We start from the raw sequence: 21056 nt of genomic DNA, 5'->3' as shown, positions 1-21056 counted from the left end.
TCCCCTACATTTAATATTTTGGAACATTTTGAAAGATCATGTTCCTCGTGTCCAGAAATATAAAGGGTTGCAATTTAAGGTATACTATGCAGTTTGCCAAATAGATTTTGACAGTGGTACTCCATCAATATTTTACTAAGAATGAGAAGTGAACATCAGACCATTTTATTTATTTTCTCTAGAGCCTAGTAACCTATTGCTTTGCTTCAAGGGAAGTACCAGTTCTTCTAAAGAATATGGTCTTTTGAAACCTTTCAGGAAAACTTCAATGCCATCTGTCTACCTTTTATTTATGCTTTAATAAAAGCCTGCTAGTCAGTCAAAGACTTGTAATACTTAGCTAGGGCAAAGCTTAGTAAATAATGGCCCCTTTCACTACATTCCATTTTGATCTCAGCTGAATGGATAATAATGTCTGACATCAGGCCAACCAGGAGTGAAGGTCATGCTCAAGGAATGGCCTATCTCTGGCACTTCCATTAAGGCCACTATATCCTCAGTCACCTCTGCAGCTTGGACTTACCCTGGACCTGGGATTCTAGGTAGGATGGAATCTGCAGACCCACCCATCCACAACAGCACTGCCATTTGGTAAATCCATCTACTGCTCTGGAACTAAGTTATCGCACTTGAAGAATAAGAGGGTGCCCCCCACTTTATGTCTATAAGATTTTTTTCTTCCTCAGGTTCTAATGTTCTCATAGTATAAATCTAGATGAAAGAATTATAAGCCATTCTTCCTTGTGATGCATTTGGGAAGGAACTTAATTATAACTGATTCCAGTGCAATGAGTAGGTACAATTGACAGGTAAGTTTAAATCTTGTTATGTTAAATCATTATGTAAAACCAAGATAAAAAAATGGCAAATTTACTTTTTTCTAGCTTATCAAAAATACTGATACAAAATATTAACCCCAAACCTTGGGTTTGGAAATAAAGACCTGGAAAGGCATTACTTTTAAAAGAAGTATGAAGAATGAACACTTATTACTAGTGATTTCTAGTGCTAAGTCTCAAAATTTTTCAAATGTTACCTACTATCGCAATAAACAGCACTAGCTTTCTAGGTAATGGTGTTGATAATGGTTGTAAAGAATTTTAGAGTCTGTATCTCTGTATCCTTTAAAGTATAAAGAATAGGACTGTCTATAAATCCTATCAATTTAAAATTTTTCCCTTAAAGACAGATTTTAGCTACCATGTATCTAAATATTACTTATTATCAGGAGTGGAAATGGTACAAATTCAGATGCTATAGAAAACGGTATAGCTGATGATAGCACTTTGAAGTGTCTCTTTTCTCTGCATGTTCTACATCCACCCTCTTCTTGCTTTCCTTTACTCTTTAGCTCATAGTATGTATCCCTACCCATTAGTTTAGCCTTGTCTGTTTTGAATCCTTCTAGATGAAATCTTGTCCCCATGTCTTCTATGTGCAGCAGTATTAGGCACACATCCAGAATTAGCATATAGCTCAAGTACATTCCCTTTCTCCAGGTCATGGAAATCCACTCTTTGAATCCATAGCCTTATTTCTGTACAGCCAAGTCTCAGTGGGTATTTGGGGTGTGCTTATTATGCATACTATTAGAAACAGTGCTTTTATAAAGTTTATTCTGTATGTAAGATTTTCTCTAGAATACATACATGCAATTCTCTTAGGAAAAGAATTGTTGGGTAGAGTGTATATAGATATTTTCACATTACTAACTACTGTTTTCCAAAGTGATGTATGGTTTTGAGCTTTTATTATCAGTGTGTGAACTTCCCTATTTACTCTTGCCAGTACAAGTACTGTTAGACTATTTAATTTTTGCCAATCTTGTCAGTGTGTTATATATGTCCAATTGCAGTTGTGTTAATTTCCTATTGCTGCTATAACAAATTATTGTAAACTTAGTGACTTAAAGCAACACAAATATGTCATCTTAAAGTTCTGGAGAAGTCTGTAATTATTCTCACTGGGTTAAGTCGGGTGCAGGTAGAAGGAGGCTCTGAGGGGAGAATCTGCCCTTCACCTTCTTTAGCTTCTAGTTACTGCCCAGATGTCTAGGCTTGTGGACCTTCCATTGTGTACTCCAACCTCTGTTCCATATCTTAAACAGAGCAAGTCCTCTCCAATTAAATAAGGAAAACATGGAAGCAATTCAAGGAAAACAAATACACTGTCCCCCAAACATTCTGATATGAATACCATATTTAGATTACTGCTCAATGTTTCTATAAACTAGAATCCATTCATGACCATTTCTTACATTATTATAAATTAGTTGAACCACTTGGGAAAGCAGTATGGAGAGTCTTCAAAAGACTAAGAATGGACGCACCATATGACTAGTTATCCCACTTTTTGGTGTTTATCCAAAAGAATTAAAATTAGCGTATGATAATGATACATGCATAACAATGTTTATAGGGGTACAGTTCACAATAGCCAAGTTAGGGAAATAGCTTAAGTACCCATCAGTAGATGACTGGACAAAAAGATGTGATATATGCATACACAATGGAGTTTTACTCAGTGATAAAGAAGAATGAAATTGTTATTTGCTGATGGAATTGAAGAACATCTTGGTAAGTGAAATAATTCAGACTTGAAAGTCAAGGTTTGAATGTTTTCTCTCATGTGCGGAAAGATAGGAGAGGGGAAATAGAGGAATGAAAGAATGGGGAGCCCATGAAAATAGAAGGGAGACTAGTAGGATAAAAGAAGTGGATCCAGAGAGAGGGAAGAAGGGAGGACTACATGGGGAGGTACTGGGGAATTAAATATACCAAATGATATTATGTCCAGGGAACAACATACCACAACGAATTCTGCTTATATATATAATTATAACACAGTAATTAAAATAATTATAATAGTAGGAGGAAGATCAGCAGAGTACAGTAAGCTCATCAGGGGAAGGGAGGGGCAGAGAGAAAGGGAAGGTGCTAGGCAATGAAATTGATCAAATTATGTTTGTGCATGTACAAATATAGCATGAATTCCACTATTACGTATAATTATCATGAATCCAACTATCATGTATAATTATAATGCACCAATAAAAAAGTGAAAGTAATTCTTATGTCCTTTTAAAATTTTAAATTAAAACTTCTTTCATATTTTTTTAAATGTGGGGAAAACATTATGCTTTTGGAGTACAAAGTAATTAAGACTAGCTAATCTGAGAATTACTCTGGCTAATGCAGATGCATGCATTTTCCATTTTGTCTTTTAATTGTGCCTAAGTTCAGATTTGAAATACAAGCCTTTAAAAAGCAGGTCAGCATCACTGAGATATGAACACAGCTTTGATTATAGTTATTTCTCTGAAAGATAAAGATGATTTATCTTATGCTGATTACAGGTCTACCTTCCTCTTAGGGCAAACTTTAAAGTAATTTCCAACTTTAGCAGTAACATTAAATGAAATCATGTTTACATTTATTCTTCCTGATAAAAATTTACTGAAGAAAAATAATTTTAAAAAAATGTATGTTGCAATGGAAAGAGAATGAACGTTTTGGAATTAGGCCCTTGGTTAAAATCTGCTTTTGTTGCTTACTGAGCTACTGTAGATAAGTTATTTAGTCTGTGACAATCAGTTTCCCCATCTGTAAAATGGGGATAATGGAAATCATTTCACTGAATTCTGAAGATTAAAAAGAAATATTTACAAAGCTTTCAGTGCAGAGTTCGACTAATAGTATATTCTTAGTAACCAGGTTTTATTTTTATCAACATGTTTATTTTACTGGTTTTTACTACTGCTGTTGTGTTTTGAATATCAGTTTCCAAAAAAGTATATGTATGCTATGGATCATTTCCTTATTGAACATGATTTTTATGTAACTGAATCTTTCTTAGTAAGTGATTTCTATTTACAAGTGTAGGCAAAGGAAGGTGTTTGCACACATAGCCCCATGAGGGTGGAATCCATGCCTAGGTTTACCCTGACTGCTACACAAGGCAGCCTTTTACTTCTCTGTTAGTTGCCTTGGGCTGCTACACAGCAACATAATTGAGTGCTGGAACAGCAAATATTATTTTCTCACAATTCTGGAGACTGGAAGCATCAGTGGGTCAGCAGGGTAATTTTTCTGGGTGACCTGTGTCCAATCTCCTCTTCTTAAAAGGCATATTGCATTAAGACTCACTCTAATTATATAATTTTATATTAATTATCCCTTTAAGGACAACACACAGTCATTCTGAGGTAATGGGTACTGGTACTTCAATATATGGATTTTAAGGGGACAAAATTCACTCTTAAACAACTTGCAAAGACTGAAGGCACGTGAGCATTGTGAAGTCTTATGATTGTTGGCCCAAATAGGTTTGAGTCACTAAAAAAAGAAATATGGTTCCAAAAAATATTCTGTTGACTACTGGGGATGAGGGATTGGAGGGAGTTTAAGGGGTCAGGAGAAACATTTGCCAGACCAGATATGGCAGTAGATACTAATCAGGAAGTGCTTGCTGGACTGTCTGGGGCAATGTTGTTCAAGTGACTTTTCTATTTAAATAGTACAGTAAAATAGTGTAATTCAGTTTCATGTTCTTTTCTATTATCAGTCAGTTTATGCTTCATAATAAGCCACCCTCAAATTAGCAGCTTAAAATAATAAACTCTTTTCCTGTGATTTGACTGAATGTTCTTTCTGGTCTGGTCTGGCATGGCTGATCTGCATTGGTCTCTGCAGTTAGGTGGAAGCTGTTTGATCTGAGATGTTTTCATTCACTCACAAAGTTGGCAGGCTGATGAATTGAATACCTTCCTTCTTTTCCATGTGGTCTTTGATCCTCAAGCAGGTGAACTCATTTACATAGCAGTTAGATTTCAACAGCAACAAGGGTGCCAGTGTCAATGTATAGGCACTTCTCAATTCTCAACAGGATTACATTTACAAAATTTCATTGACCAAAGCAAAGCTTATGAAAATATTAAAAAAAATTGATGAGTATTTAAAATTTTTTTGTGGTACTAGAGTTGATTGAGCCCATATCCTTCCACGTTAGGCCAGTGATTTACCACTTAGCTACAACCCCAGCCTCCGATAATTATCTTAAAGAAAAATGCAACTTGCCAAAATTGATTTTGTAGAGACAGAAAGTCTTAACAGACTAATTATAATAGAACAAACAGAATTTTAAAAACTCCTTTACTCAGAAGGAGTCCATATGACTTTGTAGAGTAATCTATTAAAAGGTGAAGTGTGGGATAATCCCAATATTACTCAAACCAGAGTATAAAAAAGGATAGGAACTTTCTAAATTCTTCCTATAAAATATGTACAATATTTTTCTTCCTACTTGAAAAAGTTGAAACATAAATCACAGACCAGTTTCACTTATTAGTATTTGTGTCAATATCTTAAGATATCAGCTAATACAATTCAATATACATCAAGAAACTGTGACCAAGTAAATTTATTACAGAAATGCAAGGGTGGATCGATATTAGGCAATTTGTTTATACAACCAATAATGTTATTACAGTTTTTTCATCATAATTAATGATGAAAAGCTGAAGAATATTTGTTAAAGTCAGAAAAATTACAGATTCCTTTATTTAATATTATGTTAAAGGAATATAATATATAATTATATATGAAGGAATATAATAGATAAGTATAATTATATTAAAGGAATTAATGCAATTAGATGAAATTAAGGAAGTTACAGGCATACAATTTGGAAAGAAAAAGGTACAAATGTTTCTACTTGCAGATAATATGATTATATATTTGAAAAGCCTCAAAGAAAAAAAAATAGTTACTTTGAATAATAAGATAATTTTGCAGGGAAATTTTGTAAAGTAGCATGTTACATAAAGCTTCATATGTTCATGTTAAACAAAAACCAGTTAGAAAATAAAAATGAATAGCAGACTCTGTTTAAGTTAGCAAAAGAGAAAAGTACCATATCAACTTAAAAAGTAATTTCAAAATTCTTTATCAGGAAAATTATAAAACACTCTTGAAAATAAAAAATTAGAATTGAATAAATGGAGAGACATACCATGTTTATGAATGGAAATGCTCGACATCATGATATATCAGTTATTCCTAAAAATAATCTGTATAAAAATACCAGTAGGCATTCCCTCCCTCATTTATAAGACAATAAACAAGAATAACTGGAAAATCCTGTAGAGGAACAATAATGGAATGAGATGTTACCAACTAAATATTGAGATAGTATAAATTAGCCTTCATACTTGAAGTTTGGTACTGTTTCGTAGAAATGGAAAAATGAAACACAACAGAAAATCTAATAGATTTATGTAAAGAATGACATTTAATCATACAACAAAGGCAGCATCTCAAGTAAATGAGTAATAGATGGAATTTTAATATGTGGTATTGGAATTACTGTGAAGATGGGGTAGGAAAAAGATATATTCATCATATTGAATTCCAGATAAATCACAAATACATCAGAGATTTCATGTAAAAAATATAATGCCATGAAGTAGACAAAAATATAGGGGATTTCTCTGTAACTGAGTAGTAAGGAAAACTTTCCTAAGCATAACTCAAACTTCTGATGTGATAAGAGAAAAACATTAATAACTTGATTACATTAAAATAAAAGACTTTTGTAACAATTGACCCCATTCCAAAACAAAACAAACAGCAATAGAAAGATAAGTAATGTCAAAAGAAAAATAATATACTTGGAAAAGTAGTTGTAACATATTAAGAAAAAACATCTATCCTTAATATAAAAACACTCCTAGAAATAGAGAAAAGGACAATAATAATAATAGCAATACAATGGTCTTAAAGTATAAACACTCAATTCGGGGAAAGCAAGATGCAAATGCCTCGATGTGAAAAACATTACTAATAATAAGGAATGCAACTTAAAAATACAATGGGCTCTGCTTCCTGATCGTCTTGTGAGCCACTTCCTTCTGCCACGTTCTTCCTCCATGATGTTCTGCCTTACCTGGAGCCCTGAGGAATGGAGCCTGCTAAACTGCAGAGTAGAGAGATAACATAGGAAGAGAAGAAGCCTGCATCAGCCCAGTCTACCCCAAGCAGCACCCCTCACTCTTCCCGTAAGCAGAGCCTCAGAGGCTGGTTTTTCTTCTGGTTCCTTTACAACCTTACCTGGTACAAATCCTGGCACCATGGATCCTAGAAGTGTGGATAAGGGCAGAAACTCATCAGATAAGGGGAGTATTTCTGGACTAAAACCCTTTCTGAAGTCTGATTCTGGAGGTTTTGCCATCCAGGAGCTCAGAAGTCCTTTTGAATGGAGCTGATCCTTGCTCAGGCCACCTGAGTGGATGAAGATCCAGCAACCTTCAAGCCATCCAAGATGGATGTCCCACTGATAGAAGGGAAAAAATAACTGCTGTGGACCCAAAATCTCAAATCACATGACTTGAATGTGCTCACACCCACTGGCTTCCAGACAGTTTTCTATCCCAGGTACTCAGAGTTTCTTATCCTTTACTCCCCTTTTACCTTGGCTCTGACTTAGGAATGGTATATTTAAAACAAAACAAAACCAAACAAAATGAAAACTCTTAAACTGAGGCTAGAGGTGGAGACATAATTCTGAGAAACATCAGTGCAAACCTTGTCCTTGTGTGGAAGAAATCATTTTGGAATGTTTTAAAGTCAGACTAAAAAAAAAAAAAAAATCTCACCAGTGATTCTGGGGGACTTCATTACCCAGTTTTGTATCATTTACCCTAGATCAGGACTTTGATCATTGTTTATTAGGTAAATAATGCTTATGCAATTCCAAAACCTAGACTTCTTTTTACCTCTACCAGCATAAGCATTGACATATCATGGTGTAGAGGTGTCTGCTGACAACTCTGGGTGACTTTGGCCTTCTTGACTCTGCTGATGCTGTGCTCTAGCCTTGTTAGGTAGGGAACCTAAGACCTGTTTAAGTTCTGGGTACAATTAACAGTCAGACTTGGCAGGGACAACTCTTTTCTAGGCTAAAACTGGTCTGCTTGCTTTTTGGTCATCCTTATTGATTGCTTTGTCCTGTAGCTAGTTCTTCATGCTTCTTGGTACCTCTTGGGTCACTGCTGTTGGAGGGATGCTTCTTATTTGCATGTCACAGAACAAACACTAGTCTTGCATATTCTTGCACTCTAAAGTGAGATTAGTTTAACTCCAATTTGGTTGAAACTTCCTAAAGGGGGAAAGTTAAGTCTATTGGTATGATATTCATTTTTTTCCTGTGGTGCTGGGAATTGAACCCAGGGCCTTGCATATTACCAGTAAGCAGTCTACCATTAGCTATAACTCCCACCCTGGGTTGTTAAAACATTTTTAGAATAAAGAAGATGGTAAGTGCAGTTAAATTATGCAGTTGAACTTCATGCAAAATCAGTGTCAATTATTTCACTTTCTTTGTTCAGGTCAGGGCTTAATGTTTTGGAGGGGAGGTGGAAGTATTCAAAATAAGCAACACATTTTTCACCAAAATGAGCATCATATCTTTATGCAACACTTATCTTAGACACTGCATTTTTATTTCTTCTCACTGTACATTTGTGTTGAACACAAATACTTGTGTTTTTGTTTGTGTCATATACTTGCTGTTTTTGTTTTGGTTAGGATTTTTGTTTGTATAAGGCCTGCAATCTAAAATTGTCAGAACAACTAATTTATTTGTTTCTTCCATTATGATCTTTTGTTTGGACAATAAAAATCCTTACTCTTTTCTCAAAAAAAAAAAAAAAAACTGCAATGGAACAGATTTTGTCATTTATCAGATTTCAGAACTACTGAAGATTAAAATAATCTCCTGGTAGATTGTGTGGAAACAGAAAATATCATACTTAACTAGTAGGATTGCAAAATTATATAATGCCTGTGGAGGAAAATTTGGCAATATATATCAAAATTATATAAGCATTTACCTTTTGACCTAATGGAGATCTTATGGAATCAACTGTGGCATAATCAGACGATAGAGCACTATCTTTTAAATAGAATGAGGAATATGTCTGCATACTGATTTGATCAACCTTCAAAATATTTTTTTTAATGAAAAAGCAAGATGGAGAAATGTGTGTACAAAGTCTCAAAAGGAATCTAAGATTCCTCTTTAGGGAAATAAATATATATTCATACATAGTTTATATTAAAATGTAATAATAAGTTCAACATTGAAAATTTAAACCTATCAAAAGTGGGAGGATGGAAGTAGAGTGGAAGAGTTAGGGATAGAAGCTAGATTTCTTTGAATTTGCCCAGTTTTATGGATTTGATTCTAAAACATTGTAAATCTTTTGCATAATTAAAAAAAAGAAAATTAAATTGTAAAATACAACCTTTAAAAGTCAAAAGTAAGATGAATCAAATGAACATAACTACATGTCTATTTGACAGCATAACCTTGTGAAATGTCTTTAAAAACACAGTAATTGGAGTATACATGCCTAGTGGGATACACCTTAAGGTCAGATGGAATGATGTGCCTGGAAAATCATATTTTTGGTAATCGTGTTGGTTTGTTATTCTGAAACTGTGTATAGATAGGGTGTGATGGAGCAAATGAATTAATTAGCCTTTCGACCTTAAGAATTGGCATTTTCACAGTGTAAGATGTTCAACCAATCAGAGGAGGAAAATATTAAAATAAAATTGTGTCTGTACTAGTTATGTACAGGCATTTTTCCCTGTCATTGCACACTGAACAATACACACACACACACATATACACACAACGAGGTCACATAATTCTTTAGCCCTGTGGAAACATTATTTATAGTGTACTCAGTATTTCAAGTAATCCAAATTTAAAGTATACAGGAGGATGTGCTTAGTTATATGACATCATTAGATGGAGGTGCTGGCAGATTCAGTATCTGGTGAGAACTTGCTCTCCATTTCAAAGATGGAGACTTCTGTCTGTCCTCACATGGAGAAGAGGCCAATTGGCTCTCCCACATGTCTTTTATACAGGCACTGATCATATTCATTAGGATAGAGACCCATGATTTAATCATGTCCTATAGGTTTCACTTCCTAATACTATCACATTGGATATTAGGTTGCAATATAAGAATTTGGAGAAAAACCAACACTCACAGTATAACAGAAACTAGGGCTTCTTGGAGAATGGCAGAGGTCAGGTCTGGGGTAGGAAATGACCCATGATCCTTGGAAAAAGGATTTAAAATCACACACAGAGACACACATACACACACACATGCATATACACACAATGAGGTCACATAATTCTTTAGCCCTGGGGAAACATGAGGCATTAGATTAAAGTTACCACTGTCATTCTGACCTAGCATAGTCTAGGCTCCCTGATGCCATAAAGGTGATAAATAGCCTCAGCAAAAGCCCTTTCCTTCCCATCACAGTTCTTACCTGGAATGTATAACATAACCAACAGGTCTGCAGTCAGCATCCTGTGCTGCTCTTGTCAACTAGTGCAATTGAAAGAAGTGGTTTGTTTATAACCTTCTTCATTTTATTTTTATCTGAATAATCCCAGACCCCTCAAATGCCATTTGGGGGAGCACTTACTCTTAGTGGTTAGAATTTGTGCCCCCCAGGAGATCATCCTCATTTGGTCTTTAATAAACTGTTTTTGTATTCAATGTGCATCAACTTGCCTTTTAGGTTGACACCTTGTCATACCCCAAATGAATGACTACTAGTGACACATAGATTGACGAGACAGCTTCAAAAGCCTGCCTCAGACTGAAGACATGACAGTTCCAGAATCAATAAGCACAGTAATTTCAGTGTTGAAAATATCAACTATAAATGAAGTAGTTTCTCCCTCCAAATTGCTCCTGAATGTGACTAAGCCTAGTCTAACTACTGAGCAAACTGTCAACTTATGATTAAAAAAGGATCAGAGGAACTGTTCATTGACACTCTATGACACAATCAACAATATCCAGAACTTTCCAGGATTGATGGATGGCTCTGTATCTTCGGTAATGAAAGATGCAAGAAGAAAGAGGTAGAGGTGGAATCCATGGAGCCAAAGAGACTGAGCCCTATCAACCAGCTGTAATCAACATGCAGCCCTTGTCTGAATGTCAGTGGAAACGAATTAATAAAAATAAGGAAAATCAGGCAAATTAGAACAATGAGTAGACTTGAGATAATATCTTGTCCATTTTTTGCCTATGATTAAAGGAAGAATTCTTATTATTTAGAAGCACATACAAAAATAAATTATATTTCAAATGATATGGTGCATAGGATTACTTTTAAATAATTCAAGGGGAGTTGAAAAGGATATAAGTTAAGATTAGTCATGAGTTGATAGTGTAGAAGGGGCTGGTGGGTACAATGGGGTTCACTCTGCCAACGTTTATGTGTTTGAAATTTTCATGATAGAAAGGAAAGAATCTTAATAAAAATAATTGAAAGGAAAGATGATGTCTGTTACAAATACATTTTGCTTCTCAAGGCATTGGGTCACTATCTTTTCCTCTAATCCTCATTTCACACTGTCTGTAAAAGCTCATGACTAGTTACCTTGATTAATTTTTAGATAGAAGAGATTTTCTGCCCAATTGCTCTAATGGTCTTTACCCCTTAACACAGAATTCCATTGAAACTTACTTTCCACAGAATATTGAATATTATTTAGTAACAGTTCTAGGCCCTCGCAATAGGTCTTTAAACCTGATTTCTTCAATTTTCTTGTATGTGAGCATGTCTTTCTAAGATCTTATAATTTTAAAATGATTTAAGTCAAACAGAAACTTTAAAAACCCACCCAATAATATTTCTTTAAATTTACCAAAAGTAAGCATGGAAAACAGAAATAGCAAAAGTCTACAATTCTTATGTACTTGGATCACAATTGTCTAGGTTATATCTTATTAATTGGCCTAAAAATTCAGAACTTTAAAAAGGTTAGTTTTTGTCCATGCTACATGGTTCCTTTGGGTCAGCTGGGGGCTGTGCTCATCATAGTCACTCAAGAGCCCAGGTTAATGGAAACTTCACCTTGACATGTGCTTCTATAACCCAGAGAGAAGGACCAAAGAAAATATGGTGTCCTATAATAAGAAATATATTTGGTCTTTGTCGTCAGTTTGTGACACAGACCAATTAAGGCCCTTGGAGTTCCCTTAGTGGCAGGAGTTTCTTTTGTTGTTGGGCTGTAGCAAGTCCCTTCCAATCATGTGTTAATGAGATGAATTGGGGTGGGGCCCCTAGATAAGCTCAAGCTGAGGTTGGTCACCAGAAAGACCAAGTGATTAGAGGGTTGGCGTTTTCACCCCCACCATAGACTTATAGGAAGAGGAGGGATAGTGTTGTTGGAGCTCTCCGATGATTCCCTCCCTAACTCTGACCCCACTGGGTCTCAGGGAAAAGTCAGGCTGACATATCTGATTAGTTCATGCTTCTCCTTGTTGTTCTTCCAACCATGTCTTGGACCAGAAAGGAGCTATCATTTTTTTCATTTCCCCTAAATCTTATCTTTCTTTTACTTTAAAGCACCAAGTATAGAGCTTCTATATTTGTATACATCTTAGGCAGAAAGAAATTCTCTGAGCAATAGATAATGGGTTTTCCAGTTTACTGGTAGGCACTCTACAGGAGAAGACCAAAGGATTGGAAAGTCCATTCCTTCAACAGTGTTGACCCTTGAACCTCTTGTCCTTTTATAAAATCTTGTAAATGTCAGATGATAAAGATTGCCTTGTTCATGTTCCTTATGTCCTTCTGTAATAAATGCTAATCTCTTCTAGACATATGGATGTTTTGGCTGACCAATGTAAACGATCACAAAGAAAGAGACACAAAAAAGTAAAACTCATAAATATTTCCTAAATATTATTCCAAATACATTTATTTTCCATGTTTTACATAGGTTTCTATAAAATATAGTTTCAGAAAGTAAATAAAGGTATATGTTTACTTATATGTAGTATGAACTTGAAGAAGGTAATATATTTTTAGTATTCATTTAATCCTAACATACAACATGTTCTGTTACTCTGGGCCTGTGTGTGTGTGTGTGTGTGTGTGTGTGTGTGTACATTTAAGCCATGACTCAGGTTACTCAACCAAGGGATAATAATCAGTATTTATGATAAAATCAACCTGTGCAAATTTGCAATCTTTATTCACTGTTCAAAAGTAAAACGTATTCATTTTCCCAAACACAAATCTCAGCAGTAAGAAAGAATGAACAAACATGACTTGATTATGTCGGTGCCTAATCATGGGATAAGTATAGGTTTTCTCAGAAGAGAGAATTTGAAAATGATTCAAGTAAAATGTTAGGCGACAAGCAGGAAATGAATTGGGCAAAGCAAGAGATGTTAATTGATGCAGTTGAAGCTTAGCACTAGAGCCAAGGCAAATGACAGAGCGAGAAACTGAGCACAAGCCAGAAGTTCAACTCTAAAACCAGAGATGAAAACTTAATTTATATCAAAACAAAGAGGCTTGCTCTACTATATCCCTTCCTGAAACATTCGTGCATGATCTCTTATTGTAATACCATTTTTCTAAAGCTTTTTGTAAGCCCAACGGCATAAGAATCAAGCCAGAAAGGGCGTTCATGGATTGAAAAGAATTACTTCCCTATCATATGGGAAATTCCACATCAATCTCTACTCAATATGCTTTGAAGATACCATAGTTTCATTATTTTTCACTTATATTTTTTTTTACAAAATTTTCTTAATTATTCTGAATCAGACCATTAACTTATAGTGAGTCTCATTTTAGTTTAGTTCGCTCACGTTAAATCTAATTTTGGATATTGTATAGTTAAATTTTTGTGTGTTTAATTTACATAAATTGTGGAAGTGTTCATTGCGTTGTTGAAACATTCCTTAAAAATACAAGCTTTGTAAACAACCCAATGGTAAATGAGATTTTAACCTCAGTGTAACCCTAAACTTATAAATAGGTTGTGTCCCAACCAACTGACAGTAATTTTTACTTAAAAAAAGTATTGTGGTACAGAAAGAAAGTTATAGATAGTGTGCAGGTTCCTAGACAGGAAACCAGCAGTTCATTTATAGAATGCAAGACCTAAAAGTCATTTAAAGTTAGTCTAGTCTTCTCTCCTCACTTATTAAATAAAAAGAATAAGAATTAAACAATATAATGAGTTGACCTAGGCCACACAGCAATAGGGTATCCAGTAGGGGCTGGGGTCCAGGGTCCTTATTCCTGACATACAGGTTTTTTTTTTTTTTTTTTTTTTTCCTATGTTCGTGGTTTTTCAGTATATTCTTAACTCATGCAATAGTTAAGAATCATTTAAAAACTGAACCAAAGGGAGTTTTTTAAAATCATGAGTCTAAATTTCTTAGGACAATTTAGATTACAGAGAGAAAACAGATTAGCTCTGAAATTCCGGTGGCTTAACACAATGAAAGTCTGTTTCTTGCTCTTGTGTTATGTCCAGTGAAGCTCAGCAGGGGATCCTGTTCTCTGCAGTCATTCAGAAACCCTGGAGGTATAGGGTACAGTGCACTCTCAGGAACTTGGGGCCTTTTTGGTTATGGTGGCAGTAGTCTTTTTTAGTTAAAAAAAAAAAAAAAGATACTTAGCATAGAAAGAATAATAAACACATTTAAAAATTTTTTCTTGAAGGTCAGTGGTAGAATAAAAGTAGATTATCTGAAAGAGGTGGGGCTCATATATTCTGACTGTGAAGGAGCCTCTGAAGGAGATATCTAGCACTTCATGGAAGAATTTGAGAATGTAGCCCTGGTGCTCTTCCAGGGTAGGGGCACCATGCTACGTTTATCAGACTTTGGTAGGATTGTGATTTCAGTTGTAAGAAGGGGGACATTTTGTAGACTTGTTTACATATAATATGTCTTTTAATTTTATAGCCCCATTGGGCAGATAAAATAGTAATTATCATTTCAAGTTTATAGATGGTGGGGAGAATATAAAGGAATTTGAGCTAAAAATATTAACTGAAAAGTGTGAGAATGAGATTCTGGGCAAAACAAAGTACTGGCTCTCATGTGTGTCCATGGACACAAAGCTAGAGAGGGACTGAGCTAGCCTGGAATCAAGTTTTCTTAATTTCTATTTAAGAGTTAACAACTCTTAACTCCATAATGTATTGTTTCAGTTAGAGGGCAAATGCCCTGTGTGAGGAATGATTCTAACAATGAATCTTTCATTGATTAGGGTAGGTAAAAAACAACTTTCCTCAATCTTATATCTTGGGTTTTAGTCTGGCTGGGCTGAGACCAAGACACTCAACAGCACCCTCCTCCTCCAAGAGTTTATCTCCTCTTAAATCTATTGAGACATGCAAGGAACTCTCATAATTGGTGAAAAAAGGAAGGGTGTTATCCAAGACTAGTAGAATACGGAGGAAATACGGCAAGTGATCTCCATAAAATTCCATGAAGTGGGTTTGAGATACCATGATTAAGGTTAAATATAATATGTGTGTGTGTGTGTGTGTGTGTATACAATTTTTCTTTTTCTTTTTTTTTTTTTTTATTTGTGGTACTGGGGATCTAATGTAGCCTTGCACATACTAGGTAAGAGCTATACCAGTGAGTCCCCTACTAGCCTGATTATGGTTTTTTGAAACTAATTTTCATGAGAAACATGGTATTATTTTTGGCAGAAAGTAAAGGCTAGGAGTTAACAGAACTATTTAGGAGAGACTTTGCAGGACTCAGAAGCAATGACATAAACTTGGAAAAGGTGACATTCCTTAGGTTTGCACAGAATGTTAAGGCCTGGACATTTTAGGCTCATTCAGACATGGCTCTTTTGACATGGTGTGCAGGGATGGTAGACTTTTCCAAGTGACTTCAATCCTCAGGAGGGAGACAGTGGCGTAGGAGGAAAAACAACAAGGATGTGCCACTATTTTGTGAGTCCATGGAACCTGTTTGTACAGTCTATTTGAACTCTAGAAGAAATAAATGTAGACTATTTCAGGTTGGGGAGGGTGGTCGTGGCATCTTGCTAATTACATATGTGGGATTGATGGAGCCAGTAGATATAAGGAATGCATGCTCCTAATGGCATGTGGTCTCTCATAAAAAGATTGGCCAAATCAGACCTATTTTATCTTTAAATAACTACCCATCTAAGGAAGGGGACTATTTTCCTTAAAATAAAAATAGTTTCTGTGCTACATAATAAAATGCTTGGGGTGGTTTTGGACAATGTTTTTCTCTTAGAAAATATAGAAAACCATTCCAGAGCAATTTCTGTGGAAGGTGATGCTATTAAGCAGAGGAGGTTTTATGTGAATCAACCCTGGTTGGTTTGGGGAAGTCGGAAGATTCTCAGGGGACATTCCAGTTGAATTCATTAGAACTTGGTAGTTTTAAGATGACAGGTTTCCTTTTATACTTTGTGTCATTCAACGTGGCTGTGGCGCTATACAGCATTCCACAGCATGGAGGTAAAACATCAGGTCCCATGAATGTGTGCTCTCTTCCTGGTTATGAACGAATAGCTGGCACATTTACTCACTTCCTTGGTTTTTCACAGAGGCATTTCTTGTTCTCAGCTAAAAAAACAGGCAGCAGGAAGACTGCATTTCCCCTTTATGCAAACTGTTACTGCATCTGTCTTTAATTTACAAGTAGTAGTTGAATATTTCAAAGTAAACACCTATAGTATAAGCCTCATAAATTATTGCACAAGGTCATTATCCCATAACTCAATAAGAATAATATATTTTCTTGTTCAGGAAATATGACTCAAAATAGTTTTGCTATCAGAAAAAATTGCTACAGAAGTTTTTCCTAATGGACTTGCAACTTTTCCCCAAATTGACTTTATAATTTTTTAGCTTCCTGTCTCTCTTTCTATTTACTCTCATGTGCACCACTATATCTTGAAAGCAGCCATCTGCTTTCTCTTGTCAGGGATCTTCAAACTTGCATTTGCCCAGCCAAGGAATTGCAAAGTTAGGTTAGTCTACTGCTGTGATTGGAACCTAATCAAGTGACATTGTAGAAAAGATGGTAAGGAATTATCTGAATTCATGCATGCTATAGTATTTCTTTTTTATTATTTTAGAGGAGAAGTGTTAGTTCGCTTTCCATTGCTGTGACAAAATACCTGAGAAGTCAACTTCAGGAGAAAAGATTGATTTTGGCTCACAGCTTCTGAGGTTTTAGTCCATAGTCACTTGTCTCTGATATTTGTAGGCCTGTGGTGAGGCAGAATATCATGGTGAGGAGCAGGTGGTGGAACAGAGTTGCTCACCCCCATGGCAGCCAGAAAGGAGAGGGAAAGGAGAGACAGGAACAGGGGCAGGGTGTCAGGGGCAAAAAATAACACCAACGACCCTTCCCCAATGATCTACTAGGTCCCACCTATTGAAGTTTTCACCACCTCCCCTCAGGACCACCAGTTGGGACAAAGCCTTGAATATATGAGTCTTTGGGTTACATTCCAGATCCAAACCATTACAGTCTATATTTTATTTACAAGCCTTGTTTTCAGATGATAAAGGTAATACATACTTTTTGTTGAAAATTGAAACACTGTGAAAGTTTACAGGAAACTGAATTAGCATCAATTCTACCAGTCCTAACCAGCTCTCTGGTTAATTTCTCTTCAGTCTTTCTCTGTAGTTGTATTAGAGTTTCTAGTTCTCTCTCTCTCTGTCTTCTATTTTAGTCTTCCTTATTTATTCTTTTGTTTACTTAGAGTTGAAGTTTCACTGTTCCACTGAGAATTATGCTCCTTCCCTTTCCCCAGCAGAGCAGTGTTAATGCATAAAGAAGAAAACAGAACTTTTAAAAAAAATTGATGTATTATAGTTGTACATAATGATAGTATTTGTTGTTATATTTGTATGCACACAATATAACAATATGATTTGGGCAATATCATCCGGCACTTCCTCCCTCCTTCTTCCCACTTCTAACCCTTGGTCTCCTTCCTTTACTTATTTCCCCTGGATTTTCATGAGATCCATTTCTTGTATCTTTTCCTTTTTCCTCTTTACCTTCCACATATGAGAGAAAACACATGATCCTTGACCTTTTGAGTTTGACTTATTTAACATACCATGATGGTCTCTAGTCCATCCATTTTCCTGCAAAAGGAATAATTTCATTTTTATTTATGGATAAATAAACCTCCATTATGTATATATACCACATTTTCCTTATCCATTCACCCATTGATGGACACCTAGACTGGTTCCATATTTTGGCTATTATGAATTGGTCTGCTATAAACATGGGTGTGCATGTATTACTGTTGTATGATGACTTTTCTTCTTCAGGATAAATTAGTATACCTGGGTCAAGATGGATCCATGCCTAGTCTTTTGAGGAGCCTCCCTAGTGATTTCCACATGGTTATACTAATTTAAAATCCCACCAACAGTGTGAAAGTATTCCTTTTTCGCCACATGCTCTCCAGAGTTTATTATTTGTCTTCTTGATGACTACCATACTGAGTAGTGTGAGATGAAATCTCAGCGGAACTGCCAATGATGTTGAACATTTTTTGGTACGTATTTGTTGGTCATTTGTATTTCTTCTTTGGAGAAGTGTCTGTTATCTTATTTGCCCATTTATTAATTGGGTTCTTTGAATTTTTTTTGTGTGTAAATTTGTTTGAGTTCTTCATATATTCTAGATATTAATTCACTGCCAGAGAATAGCTAGCAAAGATTTTCTCCCATTCCGTGAGTTTTCTCTTTACATTCCCAGTTGTTTCCTTTGCTGTGCAGAAGCCTTTTAATTTGATGCCATCACATTTATTAACTCTTAGCATTTCTTCCTGAGCTTTAAGGGTCCTATTCAGAAAGTCATTGCCTATGCCTATATGCTGAAATGTTGACCCTTTGGAAAACAGGACTTTGGTTCAGAGAACCTGAGTTTTAGTCCTCTCTTTCTTGGTGTTGTTACCTGTGGCAGTAAAGTCAGCATAGTCCCTGTGCTCCTGAGAACCATAACTATAGGGTGGAATGCAGTCCTGGCATCAAAATTGTGGGCTGAACAAATGCCAGAATACCAGTCCCTGAACACACAATTGTCTAGCTAATGCACTGCTTTAATTACTTCTGTTAGTACTCCTCTAAGTTAGGAAATATGATTATACTATTTTATAGCTGTGGAGAATTTGAGTTGGAATTTTAATCATTTGGCTCCCCAGGGGCAGAGGGAGGATTTCAGCACATATTTTAGGATTTCAGTCTTTGTTCTTCCCATGACATCTCTTGGCTCTGTTACTACTATGATTATTGCTGATGACTGTCTCTTACTGAGTGTAAACCATGTGCTATCACCACATGAGACCCGTTGCTCATAGTGTCTGGGTTATCTTCAGAATTAAATGTCATTGTCTGTATGTTGTAGATGAGAAAAACGTTGAGGCTTAGAGAGAGCAATTCATGAGCTCAGGTGCTTTGATTAGTAACTGTCCAGTAACTGACGAGGGTGGGTTTGTCTCTTACACCTATGCTTTTCCCATAAACCAACCTTCTCCAGTCACGCAAGTGAGACATAAGTTTAGTGCCTCCAAAATGTAGATAACTATGCCTGATGCTTTTGTACTTAGTATGATTGTTCTATCTGATTAGGGCCTAATGGAGTACAGGAGCATAATATAGTCCCAGGAATTGTTTTCTGGGTGACTGATTGGTTAGGACATATGAATATCCTACTCCAGGAAGAAGGTAGTCCCTGTATACCATTTTATATAGTTCAAGACAAAAGGGAAAGGGAAATGAAGTATAGAATGACATTGGTCCAACCTTCACCCTTCCCATGGGCCTGGGGCCTGGGGTGGGAGTGGGGCAGCAACAGAGCAAGAGTGCTTGCTCAGGGAGTTTGCTGATGTAACAGGAGCTAAAATTATTATTGAAGAGCTGGGAAAAAAATAAAAAGAGAGTCCAATACAACTCACTAAGTCAGCAGAAGTTACAAAACTCATTAAGTGGCAATGCTCTGACTTTGAAAATCAATGCTGATAAAATGAACAATTCTTGTAATCATAGATGCAGAATAAACTATTTACTTTTTATTTTTTCCTTATTTCCCATTTTTCTAGACTACCAAATCGTTAGTCTAGATCTCTAACTTTCCCCATGTTTTTCCTAGCAGAATGCCTCCTTAATCTAGTGTCTACTTCCCTGTCCACAATCTGTTATCCCTCAGATGTTATTTAATTATATTTGAGCCTTTGCATATTTCTTTCCCAAATGCTTTCCTTGCCTACCTCCAAATACTATCATCTCTAAAGACTTCCAGATGATTTGTCTATTTAATTCAGAGCTTTCTTTTGTCCATTTCTTTGCAAATTGCATCCAAATATGAGGTAAATCCTAGAATGTTATTTCATTTGATTTTAACTGTTACCTTTTTGTTTAAGAATTTCTTATTTATGCTTCAGTGGCCTATGGAAGGCATACCAATTCCTATTGTCTTTCCTGTGAAATTGGTGGCATAAATGATAAACTGACTTTGCCCCATCACAGCCTTGAGATGTGGACTGAGGAAGGACCAGAACTCGTTTGTTGCATGTCTCTGCCTCTGTGCACTCCTGAAGTCAGAGAAAGCAGAGGAAGCTTCAGATGCGATAGTGATTGCGCAACAGAGAATAGCCACAGAAATGGAAACTTTGAGACCAATTTGGCCTAATTTTTAGACCTAGAACACCCTGAAGACTAGTCAGGGTGAATCTTAGACACTGGTTTATTTTGTTTCAAATTTGTGTTTTTTATAACCTTTCCATAAGCTCCCTCCTTTCTTTTGCTGTAGGAAGAAAGAAGATAAGAATATGGACTGAATAACTAAGAGTAGTATTTTTTAAAATACTCCTCTCAAAATAAGGAATTAGAACCTTATAAAGTGGCTAGTTTTTCTTGTTAAGCTCTAACTTACAAGTGGACAAAATCAAGCTGATTATGTTTTAATAAAAATCTGTTTCTGTTCTAGAGACATATGACCTATCTAAACTGAATCAGGAGGTCATGCACAATTTAAACAGAACAATTTCAAGTAATGAAATAGAAAATGCCATTAAAAGCCTACCAATTAAGAAAAGTCCAGGACTGGACAGATTCTCAGCTGAGTTCTATGAGACCTTCAAAGAATAATTAATACCAATACTCCTCAAATTATT

This window comes from Sciurus vulgaris, assembly GCF_902686455.1.
Source record: "Sciurus vulgaris genome assembly, chromosome: 1".
Lineage (NCBI taxonomy): Eukaryota > Metazoa > Chordata > Mammalia > Rodentia > Sciuridae > Sciurus > Sciurus vulgaris.
This window is presented reverse-complemented; position numbering follows the sequence as displayed.